The sequence below is a fragment of the Dermacentor andersoni genome, chromosome 9 (assembly GCF_023375885.2).
Source record: "Dermacentor andersoni chromosome 9, qqDerAnde1_hic_scaffold, whole genome shotgun sequence".
Taxonomy (NCBI): Eukaryota; Metazoa; Arthropoda; class Arachnida; order Ixodida; family Ixodidae; genus Dermacentor; species Dermacentor andersoni.
In genome coordinates this window covers 54,335,463-54,349,304 of record NC_092822.1, presented here as the reverse complement: position 1 = coordinate 54,349,304, position 13,842 = coordinate 54,335,463, and the positions used below count along the sequence as shown (strand labels likewise).

At 44.9% G+C, this 13,842-nt stretch overlaps 1 long non-coding RNA gene across 1 annotated transcript in view; it reads left to right on the top strand.

Annotated features, from left to right (window-relative positions):
- Positions 1–5,475, top strand: part of LOC129384035 (uncharacterized) — a 29,994-nt gene extending 24,519 nt beyond the window's left edge. Inside the window, exon 2 of the long non-coding RNA XR_008611789.1 lies at positions 5,277–5,475. This is a non-coding gene — a long non-coding RNA (uncharacterized lncRNA). The remainder of the gene's footprint in view (positions 1–5,276) is intronic.
- The last annotated feature ends 8,367 nt before the right edge of the window (positions 5,476–13,842 follow it).

The window sequence follows — 13,842 nt, the reverse complement described above, 5'->3', positions numbered from 1 at the left end:
GACGACGATAACGAAGCAACCGTTGCCTTCAGGCTCTTCTGAAGCGACTGATTCTCTGCAAGCCCGTATACGATCGTGAAATAGGAGGCGCCATTTCCGTACGAAAACAGCATGCCTGGAGTTGAACATTACGTCAGGGGATATGGAGTTACTGTAACTTCGGTATGCTTCATAGATTTTGCCTTGGAACTCTATCGCAGATCAAAAGAATCTCAAGTCTTCTTTGAAATGAGCTTCCCGCCATGGAGGTTGAGAAAACCTTTCGGCCCGGTGAGAAAGGTCATCGCATAAGAAGGAAATGTCTGTTGTGAAGCTATAAACTTCATGTGTCGGGATGCCACGGATCTGCCGCCGAAGCTGTCTAATGGCATCGCAATGCTCACAAAGAAAAACAATCAGTGGTACACACATTCGCCACTGCTCGCAAATTCACGTTGTTACAAAACACATTGGCGAGGCATGAAACGTTTCTGCTTTACTTAACCAGAGGCGCTTCTCTTTCCGTGGCATATTAGGAGCTCTCTTACTTCAGCCATCCTCTTAAACAGACAGTGGTAAGTCTTTTACATTAGAAAAGAAGACCATTACTCCGTAGGATATGGCCTGATTACGAATATGGCCAGAGGTAAATGTACGCCTAAAGGTGCTTTACAGTGGCGAACAACAAAATAGTGGGTAGTAGTTAGTATAACAGCAGACAACACCGTGAGCAGCGCAAAAAGAACATATGAAGAAAGAGAGAGAGACAGAGAGAGAGAGACAGAGAGAGCGAGAGACGTAGTAAATGACAGGAGAATTGAGCAAGAAACTAGCTAGCGGTACGAAATGTTTTAGAAAGGAGCGCTTCAGTACGAATTAAGCAGCGGAATGCTAGCTAGGCTTGACATCCGATAAAAAAAGAGGAACGAGGCAAAGTCGCCGCTGGGGAGAGTAAAGCCACGTCGATACAGCGACTAGCTCTCCCTGAAGCCAAGCCGGCAGCCGTGCCTAGCCGAGCCAAGGCGGAGGCAGACTGCACGGGCTGCTTGGAGGCAGGGAAAAAAAATAGAGTGGTATCAGCGCGGCGGAGAGAGGCGAGATGGGGAAGAGCGAGAGAGTCGCCGCAGTCTCGGTGGCGGCGCTATGCGACTGGACGCGGCCTGTTTACTGTTTACCCTATGGCGGGCCGCGCCTCCGCCAGCGGGCGACACCGGTGCAGCCAATGGGACGCCAGCTCTCAGTTCGATAGCATCCTCCGGTGTTGGCCTGCCTCCCGTTTTGTGCGTGTTTGTTGACTTGTTTACTCTTCCTCAATACCCTCTCTCTCCGCATCTTGCCGGTTCTCCAAGAGCTCCTTTTTTTTCCGCCTCGCTCTGGCGCACCTCTAGCTCCGTTCCTTGAAGGAAAGGGTTTCCTTTTCCCTCGATGCTACCAATCCAACCTTCTTGCCCAGCACTCTGTACTGTCTTTCGCCCTCTTTCTATTTTGATTTGTGGGCGTCTTTTTATCGCCGTGTTGTTACGTAGAGCATCGACTCCGGAAAGGCGTCGCTCGTACAAAACTGTCAACCTATCCTGCTTTCCTCCCCGTCTTTGCTTCTCTCGATTTCTTCGTGCTGGTCCAAGACAAACGCCCCCCTCCCCTTGCCTTCCTCCACGTTCGCCTTTCCTGTCGCGAATCAAATCTAAGGCAACCCATCTTCGAGAAGAGGCGAAGGCGTTGCCTTTCCGTTCTTGTGCGTCGAGCGACCTTACGGCCACGCCCACTGTGTTCTTTCGCGGGCACTGCTTTCCCGGCATTGCCGCCATGAAAGGATGCAGCCGTAGCAACTGCGTCCTTCGAGGCCGCCCCTTTGCATCACTGTATCTTCTTGCCTTTCTCACGCAACCCCGCTGATTAGCGCTGAAAGATTTTTGTCTGGGAAAGGGTGTTCGACCTTGCGATGATGGTAGTAGATTCATCAATCTGAGGGACCTTATCGCGTCCACATCTTATCAATTCGTCTATTTCCAAGTCGCGCCGGCTGCAGCACAAAAAAGTACAAGAACTTACCGAACTGCAATAAGCTCAAGTATCAAAATTATCCGTTAAATGACGGCGTGTATTACAGAGAAGGTGACGGGACGACCAATTTGATAAAGGTAGAACTGAGATAAGGAAAAATTTCCAAGCGAGGTTCCAAAATCTTTTTTGAGAAACGCATTTTTGTAGAGTCATACAAAGAAGGATTCCCAAGGCAAGACTGCCGTTGACACGCGAAAATGGTTAACCACAAACGGAAAGCGTGCTTCGCCGTCTAAATACCACGCGTGTGGCAAAGCCAAAGTTGAGGCAGAACAGAGCATACTTGTACAAGATTACTGTCGCTCTTTGTCACCCCTTGTATGTGTTCACCAGTATTCGCTTACCCGTAAACGCCACCTTTAATAGCAGTATGGAGAAGCACTCTAGATGTAGTAAACCAGTGGCTTTCGCAGCAAGTGCATGCAGATGCGACCACACCCCACAGCGCATAGAATAAACGAAACGAGAGACAAGATTAAAAAGCCTTACATATTTGAGAAATTCAGAATCTTTGTTCGCTATAGAATACGTTTTACAACGTGGTCAGCTTTGCCGTTGAGTCTACAGAGAAGCCACTATCCCTGGCTGCTTAAAACGGCAAACAAGGAGATTTGAAGTAAGGGATCACTTTTGTACTGGAAGTAAATAAAAGCTGTTAAATAAAAGCAAGATATTGCTAAGAGGACATACATAGTTACTAATACATACTAGTAGAGAGAGCTCTTGGAATCAAAGAGTCTAGACTTTTGTAATGATTCGTAGGCACAGTGCGGAGATCTTTATTCGCACCAAGAGGTTAAATTTTAGTTTCTCTTTGGCTTTCTCTTCGATTGCACTTTGATCATTTATGCCTTTTGTGAACTTAGTGCGTTTTATTGCTTTTTAATTACTGCCGAATGTTCAACGCTAGATGTTTCACCATTGTTCATGTTTCTGGTCTTGTTTGCTGTAAATCCCTCATCAGGCGAGGAAAAAAGAAATCGCCACTAAATGGCAAATGATAACATTGTTTACAGACCTTTCCTTACTGCGCAAAGCCAACAGCAGTAGGCATACAGTGGTTGTTTATGCTGCCTGTTGTATATGCTGGCAAACTAAAGCATTCTGGTGGTTTCTTTCACGCTGTTCTAAATCCGGTGCCACGTTAGTGTAGACGTAAAACAGACATCTTGAATTCCGTTGACATATGCCGCAAAGTACAATTCCTTTCTTTTTGTTATCAAACGATTCTTTTTTCTCCCCATTGCCTATAGTGTCTGGTGAGGAAGTGCTACGCAAATTTCATCCAAGATGTCTTTGACATTTCTATAAGTGTCCCTTACAGCGCTGACTAAGCGTCTTGGAAATAAAAATATTGGCCACAAATTCGCGATTTGTCCCAGCTAAAACGGCTTCCTGCCTAGAGCACGTACCTTGTTGTGCAACGTGCGAGCGTTAATACAGTGTGCCCAAACTGTACCTGGTGTGAACGGGAGCACCTTGTAATCGACAAGGTGGTGTTTCTATAATATACAGATTGATTGTATTATTCTTTTTATAATGACAATGCGAAACAAAATGAAATCATAACAAAAATAAATAATAGCATACTTCGTCCAAGATGCCAACATCATCTAAGCAAATGTATATCAGAGCAAGAAAAATATCACACGTTCTCTTAGTTACTGTGTGCGCTGACTACCTTCGCATAGTGTTTACATTTTTTATTTACATTAAAAAAAAAACAAGATATTGACGCGCCAGTGCTACGGCGGATGCTGCTTGTTTCGTAAAAAGTATAAAAAATATGGTGCTATGCCATCTGATATTTTTTTATGTAACGTGTACATAAGACGTACAGTGTATATATGGCGCAATGTACAAGATACGCCTATTTTCTGCGATGCATAGACAACGCGCACAAGTACTGCATATGTGCAGAGTATGCATTCTTTTGCTTAACAGTGTAAAGAAAACAGCACCGCAAAGAAACAACGAACACGACAGTGCCAACTCAACATCGGACCAGATAACCTAGAAAAGCGTCAGGACGACAGTTGAATTAAAACGCTCATATATGCAAGACCTTTCTTTTCGAGAATAAGAGCGTGTGTTATGTGCACATGCTACTTTGTCTGTACGTCCAGTGACGCCACATTAACACAGTTCTGCTCCTGAAACGCAACGTATCGCAATCGTTCACGGCAGCTTCAACGTGTCAGTGACACTTTGCGCTCTTTCATGGGATCTATCTCCCTTTACCCCCAACTTAACACGCCCTGCCGACTATCTCGAGCAATGAACTTTTCATGCGCTTTGCTACGACCTCAACTATCGCGGCTTGATACGCTTTTCGCAGGTTGTGCATTGGCACCTTACGCATAGTATGCACATATTTCAAAATTTTCTGTCATGATCTTTGTATATAGCGCTAGTTCTCAGTGAGGATTTCTTTGAACTTTATCTTTGTTAAAAGATTAAGTTATTCTTTAAAATTTTGTACTTATTTAGCACTTTGGCGCTTTATTTTGAGCTATGATTTCTGGCTTTTTGATCAGTCAAAGTTGGCGTGTTTTGCATAATAACATACGCGTGGCATAAGTACACGGATAAGATATGCCCGCCACAACAGACATCACAGCTCACTCGCGTAGTGTCTAATCTTCTACCTGCCACAATAAGTTTATTGAACGCTAAATCAGACGCTAAATTTACCACCACTTCCTGATTACCGTTTTATTTTTTATTCTCAGTTCCCCAGTCAGTGTTTGGCGGAAAGTATGAGTCATTGTATAAGAAAATTGCAGTCGGAGACGACACTTCCTTTTAAAATTGTTTTGAGCTAGAACTGAAAAAAAGAAGCATAACAGCGCTACCTAAGAGATTTTACAACATTTTGACATATGACGGTGCCATGTCATTCTGAACGAAAAGGTGCAAAAATTAAGAAAAAGAATGAAGTGGATTCATTTTTTTGTGCGTCTTTAGGGTTGTCTATTGAGTCGCGTTCCACTCACAGCAATTCCACGAATAACTGACCGAACTGCTACTTGTGAATAACGATCTCTTCCCGTTTCAACAAAGACATGTATATCTCTGTAAAAGATACCTTTCTGCTACTTCAATAGGCTAAATTGTTGATAGAGCTTCTATTCATTTTTTCTACCGCGACAATTTAAGACAATGCGTACAAAATTTTTCATTTTATCTCTCAACTTTTCGCAATAAAGTGTCCTCTCTTTTTGTTTCCTCAGGTTTCGACAGTCGTCTGCCCCTTCTTCGTTCTTTGCCATTTGTTCTGCGCGGATGTACGTTCGGGAGAATGGAAGAAACCACTTCGTCTCAGACAGGGCTGAACGAAAATTCTCTAGGTGCTAAATAAATAGTCGATCTTATCTTTGTCAGTGACCTCTCTTTGTGATGATGTCCATTAAAGTTTGTGTGTTACACCGTCTTGTGAACCTGCAAGATCCGCTCGGCGTACTTCCGTGGGAACTTGAAGTTTCTTTGGAAATGTTCCCCTTCTTTGAACTGACACTTGGGCGAAAAAGAGAGCAGTCTCGCATACTTTGGTTAACCTAACCAAACGACGAGGCCACCGCAGCCATGGCCTCGTCGATGAGTGTCCACCTCGGCTGCGGGAGGTCGTGGGTTCAAAACCACGCAGCCACCGGATACCCACCGGTTATACAAATGGGCACATACGTCCCCCGGCCGGACACTTGGCTTTCTTCAGGGGTGAATCGCATTGGGAAAGGAGCCCGCGCCATGCAAATCCCGTCGAACCCTGTGGACACAAGCAAACCCTGAAATGATATCAGAGGCAGCGACAACTCTGCACCGTGCGCTCGACGCCGGCAACAAACTTAACCTAACCTAACGTAACCTAACCTATCGCCTCTTATACTTTTTTCACTTCAGCTACGTGACTACTGGCAAGAGTCGATCACAAACTGAAAAGAAAGAACAAACATATCCTTGTCATATCATTACCATCGTCATCATCATCATAACTAGAGTTACAGGAAAATCGAATAAATTCGATGAATAGGTAAATGTACGCAGTATGGTAGTTGCTCCGCCATACTGTTTGACGTCCTACTATTACCGATTATCTACGACTTTGCCGGGAGAAAAATACGGCAGACTATAGTGCTCATCAAAGCAAGTACGACGCTTCGATTTACGTAACATAATAAGCTCATTTTCGTCCTACTGCGTCGTGAAAAACAGCTTAAGTAACGAGTTGTCTCCCGAACTAAAGCAAATTTCGCTAACCTGGGTTACTTATCTGTGTACGCTAAACAAGCAAGATGTCTTTGTTTCATGGGTTCGTAAGCGTGTCCATGAGGTGAAGCATCCCATGAATACCGGTACGAATAAATAAAACATTCAAAAGGTGATGCGGCTGCTGCAGTTTGAACCTTCGTGGCGCAAGCCTTTGGGTGACGTGCCGTGTGGTCCAGCAATATGGTGATACCGACGTTGTAGAGGGCACTAGATGACGCCATTATCTTTTGTGTGTAAGAACAAGTCGTTCTGGGTAATTAAGACAGTTGCCTTTCTCCTTCTAGACCGTTGCCGCTCGTCTGCCACCATTAGTTCAATTTCAATCGATCTTCAAATCAACTTCGTGTGAGTATGAACACAACGACTTGCAGAACCTCATCTATCATTTGCAGCGTATAGGCTGGGGCCCGTACGTAGCGCAAAAATAAAATAAAATAAATAGAAAATATGAAAATAAAGAAGCAGTCAGGACAAAAGGAAGAGACGGAGGACACTTAGCGAGGGTCTCAGTGTCATTTTCGTCCTGCTTTATTGTGCACAGTTCACATTGAAAGGAGACGCAATTTATGCTTGATGAAAATAAAAAAAAATTTTTACCACTGCAAATTTAAGTGATAGCGTGCAGAGGGTGCTCATTCTGTACATAAACGAAGAGCATCACCTTTACGCGTGCACCATGTTTTGGCCACGGTTCTTGGTGTTTTTCATTTAATTACTACCTCTCCCAAATCAAATTTCATCAGAATACTAACAAAATATTTTTTTAAAAGAAAAGTAAGAAATATAAGAGTAAGCATCAGGATCCACATTCGCAAAACTATTACAAAACTTCATTTCTTTGAAGTCAAAGTGTTCGAGCGCGAAAACCATTATGATAGAGTTTGGTCTGATAACGCGACAATGGCCTTGGCGGTAGCCAATAGCAGACTGCAATTATGTAACGGAAGCTCTGTGAACACGCGTTGGGTTCTGGACGAGGTCTTCATTTACTGGACCGCACATCGTGCAACCTATTATTCTGTGCTGTCCCTTGTACTTGTCACTGACTCGCTCTGCTCTACAGTATTATTTTTATATTGAAAATACTGCGAATGAATAAATTTGACCATACAGGAGGTGTTACACTTTGACATAATACCGCAAATGACGGAAGAACACAATTTACACAAAGAGACCAAATAAAACATGAATATCGGTACAAAAATGTCAGGGAACAAGCAGTTTTAAAAACAGGATAAACATTGTTAGATTTCTGTAGCGAAATAACTCGACGTGGGCAACGGACTCGGGAAGTGAGTTCCAGTCTTCAGTTGTCCTGCGGAGCCCGAATAGACTTTTCAAGCCTTGTGTGCCGCTGCCGCATCTGAAGCAGATTACTCTGATAGCTGCTGAGTCACATCGAGGCAGTCGCCTTCAGGAAGTTTGATTTTTTTTTTGCAAGCGCCCTATTTAGCCGTAACATCTTCTGTAAAGGCTGCTCCTCTTCATAGCATGTGTGTAAGTGTCTCATGTGCACCGCTGATTTCTCGAGGCCGAAGGCGTTCGTTCGCAAAGGTGCTGCAGTGCGGGCTTTCTCTGTTCGGCGCTTTGATAACTTCGAGTGTTAGTCTAGGGTTTCCTGTCGTTGCGCCCAGTTGGGAATGTGCCCTGAAAAAGTGGGGCAGAAATTTAAGAAAACTCCTTTGTCGTCACGTAGGCTGTTTCTTTGACGAAACAACCCGCATATCTCGAGAAACAGTCCATCCGAGGGATGACGGTATCTTTGGTCAGTAATGTCCTGCGGTTTTCTTTGATGTGTTAGGAAATTGTACTGCTGAGGCAGCCTTTGAGACATACGCGGGAGGGCTCATTTAGAGCTTGGGCCTATTTGAATGCGCATGGAGTTTTTATGCGATAGTAGTTTTAGAGTATCCCCTTCGAGGAGCCCGATGTGTGCTGCGAGAATTATAGGTTTAACTTATAGTTCCATTATAAACATTCAGTCGCAAGTACTGCTTGGTTTTAGAACTGCTAGGACTTGCTAGAACTGCTTGGTGCACATTCGGTGCACATTCGATAGCATGACTCTCTGCGCATAAAAGCACAACGACACATGGACATACTGCCAGGAATATCAATGTGTCCTAGTGTGATTGGGATTTTACGTGTAGAATATTAAGCTATGAGTCGCAGGCAAGCTGTCTTCTCTTGTGCGTTTGCGTTTGAATGCCTGCAACAACTTATAGGAAGTCACCAATGGCTCACCAACGCGCTCAAGCATAGGTAGTGTGTTGAGCCGTCGTGCCAATTGAAGCTTTTGCATCCAGGTGTTATTCATGCTGCCTCATACTTATCAGTTGAATAAGTAACCACTTCTCATTTCAACTGACGTGCAGTGTAAACACTCGTTACTGCATACATCCCGTATACAATAATGAAAATTGAACCTGCGATTCAGTCGTAGCAGTTACCATATTTTAGTGATGTTCATCCTTTCGTTTTTGTTTCCCCGCGTCGTGAGCATTTGCGACAAAGAAAGTTGCAAAATTGTTCTTTAAAGTTTAAGCAACGATGAGGAGCAGCTGCTTTGCGCTCGAAAAGATTCAATAGAAAGTAGAGATGCTTGTCAGCGTCAGAGGGTTCGCTGAAGTCAGCTTTCGCAACCTCATATAAGCCGACTTCCGTAAGAGCTCCAAAGTGCGACGAAATGCAGAGGCACAAGTTCTCGTTCCTTTATTGGTTTCGCTAGAAAGGCGTAGGCCGTACGCAAGGTGTTTCGAAACAACTCTTACGAAACGATAGAGGGTAGAAAGTAGCGTTAATTAAATGGCTTGCTCAGGAGTGTGCGGTGTCGCCGCCTCTGGTGCTAGATTATCTGTAGAGTAGCATCGGCAGTTAAGATCCTGGTAAACTGCAGGTAGCCTGGAAAGAGTGTTATGGCGAGAATGGTGTGAAAGTAGCGCGCGACAATGGACGAGACAGTGCAGTGGGTTATTGAATGATTGAAATAATAACAATTGATTGATTGATTGATTGTGGCGTTAAAAAGCAACGCACAGGCTACGTAGACGCTGTGGTGAAGCGCTCTAGAATAACTTTTACCACGAAAAGTTCTCTAGCTTGAGTTCTCTCACTTGAGTACATTAACTTGGTCAAAGGCGGCATTGTCCCCCTTCGAATTTTAATTTTTAGAGGTTAGTAGAGCGATGTCATCGGAACGTCGGCTAGCCCGTCTGAGTAATTTTACCCCGGTTCGTCCAATATTCTATCCCACAGTGTGTTTCCGTATGTCAGCTTACATTTTGACGTTTTGATTTTGATAGTTACGTGAGAGCTATGCATTGCCGCGCCACTTCCTGCCGAAATGATCCACTTTCTGCTCCGGTCATTTCGAGCGTAGTCTAGCTACTTGCTAAGTAGTGTGATGATAACGTCACTCGGTGGCGGCCAAGTTTTCCAGATGTAGTATGAGACGTACTCACGAGCAACAAGGTATTGACAGGGTGCAGTGAAAATAAAGCACATCACAAACGCTATCACGACCGGCGTTTGCCCTCGCTGTTATTACTGATGTTGGTCATCCTGTCATGCTGTTAAGTATATTTGATAAGTCAAGTGACCCGCTTATAAAGAATGGAGTAACTTGCGCATCATCCCCGAAGTGATGGCTCCAGGATGAGCCCTACCTGGCGAATACAAGGGAATGCTCTGAATGGCTTCTTGGCAATTAGGTCTGTTCCCGATGACTACGAAAAAACCAACTCTCTTCAAAATGACATGTTGTAATGGGAGAGGTTTGTGCATTTGATTACACCGGCTTCTTCCAGTCACATGACAAGAAATAAATTACAAATTGTAGCTAAAAAAAATGCGAGGACACGAAGACCCGGCCCACCATTCAGCAAGACAACCTCATGCGTTTCAGCGCGGTAAATATAGGAGGTTCGCGTAAAAGACCCGTGCGCAATTGCGCTTTTCATCAAAGAGGAAATCGAATAAGCGTTGTGCTTTATGATGCACTCCCGCTCTGCCGTTACAATTTCATCACAGAGCACCGCTGTCTTCAACTCGAACTTTCATACCGAGTACGTCGTCAGCCGTAGCCTTTTCGGGCTCGTTCATCTGGTCTTACGTTACACGCTCGAACCAGGAAACCCCCTATCGAGGAGCAACGAAATCTAGAAATTGTGTAATCTAAAGCTGCGTAAAAACGGCGCCAATGGCATCTCATGGCGCCTGAACAACCAATATTTCAAGTATAATGGTTATGCACACTGCAGGGAGGGCGAAATAAATCCTCGTCATCACTCTTACTTTATTTGGTTGCTTCTCTGGGCTTTTTACTCGCAACTCATCGGGAAGGGCACGGAGATAACGTGTAACTCGCTCATGGCGAAGCGTAAATCTTGTGCCCTTGCGCATATACGTATAACTTTCGTTAATGACGTGCGTCAGAAAATGAATGCCTTTCTTGCGTTGAACGCTGACGAACAAGATGAAAACCGTTTTGGAAATCAGTTGCACCGTATTCGTTACGAATACGGTGGCGCAAGAAAACACGAGGACGAGAAAGGAAACGTGGCGGGCGCTAACTCACAACTGTACAGGGGCGTCCCTTCGCTTTTGTTCCTGATCCACGCCTTGCCTTTCGCTACCGTCCTCACGCAGAGCCATTACTAAATAGCCCAGTTTTCAGTTCTATAACCTGTTGTATAGATGTGACTCACAACACCGACGTCCGGAAAAGAGGACGCGGTGAGCACAAAAAGAAAGTATAAGTCACTTTTATTATGCATAAAAATATCCCTATACTGCTCCGACTACCCTATAGAACCGAAAGAAAGGGTTACGGTCGTCACAGAATGCAAACACGTGCAGCGACACTGTCATTCTGAGGCTCGTTTTCTTCATTTCAACCGCACGGTCCTTTTTTCGAAGAGCAGCACCCGAGGCTGTTAGGAGGGAAGTAAAAGCCACATCAGCGTCACTTCGGAAGGCAAACAGTGCTGCTCTCCTTCATAAACTAGACAGCTAGAGGCCATGAATATCAATAGAGCACGCCACGACGACGCACTCTGGCGTCTTGATAAACGAAAAGAATGAAAGAATCAATGGATTCTCGCATCACCGTCAAACCGAATCTGCGTTGCACATCTATCGTATACCACCTTCGCGGCGCAAAAAAGAAAAAGAAAGCGTACTCCAGAAAAGTGAAAATAACGAACTACGGTGCGCACCAAATAACGCGCCCACTGGAATAACATATACGCCGAAGAAATGGGAGTGCAGTAATAGGGAGGGTGCCGAGTAAAAGAGTGATTTCACGCGCGTTTTGCCCGAGGCATTGCGAGTACAAACAAGCGCGCGGAGATGGGTGAATGGCGATGCGCCCATAAAAGCAGCATATGTACCGCACACGAGTTTTACTTTACAGAGCAGCGAAGAAAAAAAAAAAAGAACGCCGAGAGGGACAAATGGGGATGGTAAAAAGAAAAAAATGAAATTCACAACTCTCAAGCCCGACGCCCACGCATAATATTTCTGTGCACTTAGGCCACGGTGCAAAATGCGGTGTGACTTTCGGCGTCGACTGGCACAGTCGGGAAGAAGACAGTGTCACTGCGTGTGGAAGCGGAACAAGTAAAAAAAAAAGTGAAAAAAAAAAGATATTTAGAGAACGGATATTCGGGAGGGGGGGATATTGGCAGAGGGTGTGGTAGGGATGAAAAGGAAGCATAAGGGAAATCTTGAACTGCGTTCGCCTTTTAAGAACGCGGAAAAGCAGCTAAATCAATTAAGCAAAAGGGAAAGTGAGCGCGTACCAACCGGAAGGCATGCTTATGATGCAAAGTTACTTGGAAAGAAAACAATCGAGCAGAACGAAAGACGCCCGACAGAGGATAAAGGGAGACCGCTAACGCTATGCAAGAACCTACGTAAGAAAGCAATAATAAGAATGCAGAATGGAGCGAATGAGGAGGCAAAGTGCATTCATAAGTCACAAGATCTTGCCCTGCTATTATATATATATATATATTTGTGCTGCGTATGCGGGATTCTTTTTACTTTTATTTCTGGTTGCGACATCCTCGCGACTCAACCCCATTTTTTCGCTGTTCGCTGCTTAAACGCGGTAGACCACTCACAATTCGCAGAGTCCATAGCGTTAGAACGGGAGAACGAAGCATTTATGAAAGGAAAAATAACTTACAAGAACAACGAGAAAAAAAAAAGGAGCGACCATTTTATCAACGACCAAGATGCAAAAAAGAGGGAGAAAAAAAAAAGCAACTCGAGACAGTGTGACCCTCTCATGTAAAACAAACGTTTTTTACCGTGCGTAAAAGCGAAGAAAGAAAACATGAACTTGTGGAAAGGGATGGGGACCGAGGGTGTAAATGTTATCAAAAAAATTTTATCAAGCTGCAGAGAGATTTAAAAAAAATATATGGGCAGCAAAGGTAGGAGTCACTTGGTTTTTGGGTCGAAAAACGGGGAAAAAACCGGGAGCCAGAGCGAGATGCGATAAAACGCGGAGAAGCAACAAAAACGTGGCACACAGGAGGGGAGTGTTGGTGTAGGCAAGGGCTCTCGAAAGACGAAGCACTGTCGCGGGGGTGGGGGAGGTTTGGAAAGGGGGGGGGGGGGGCTCTTCGAAGGAGCTGCAGGAATGCGAGTAAAAAAAGAAATAACGAGATATAAGTTGGGAAATCATGGCCTCGACCTTTTTACGCGCACTGACTCTCACACGCACGCACATACCCGCACCACATAGGGGGACAGTGGCTTCAAAGGGCTAGCAAAATGCACCAGAGCAGCATCGATGGTATGCGAAGGCAGAAGGTGCATAGGAATACCATAAAGGAAGTTGAGTGAGAAGAGGAAGTGGCGGGCATGGCTTCGAAGTACAGTCACCAGCAATGCGTGGGAGTAGAGCATAAATAGGCGTTCCGGAACGCGGCGTGCTTTGCCCACTATATATATATATATATATGCCTTTCGAAATGGTCTTTTACCCCAATCTTCGAAAAGCGTGAGTAAAAGTGCTGGCGAGAGAGAGAAGCGTCGCGGCGTATTTTTTTTTTTTTTTGGGGGGGGGGGGGGAGGGCAGGCAGCTGGTGCGTTTAGTTAATGGCTCAGTATTTCACGCCTTTCTACAGACGCTGCTCGTTTTCGCTCATTATTGTAAGCCTATAGATTCAGCTCGCCAGCTTGCTTGATGTGGCGTTGGCTTTTCGTCTTTGGGCTTATTGGGAGAAATTGAACTAACTCTATCTCTCGGGCTTGACGAGCGATTTGTGTTGCTACGAAGCCCGGTTGCGAAACGGTTTCGAGGCTGTCACAAGTTGGGGCGCAGACGAGCACTAAAGCGTGTCCCACGCGCGTGGCGGTGAAGTCGTAGTGTAATCATAGCCAGCACAATCGTAACACAGGTGTTTACTTTCGAAATCTAAGAACCTCGGGTTTGCAGTACGTGGTACTGCAAAGCCGAGGTACTCAGTGTCCAACGTTCGCCAAGCTATGGTGAATACATACATACATACATACATA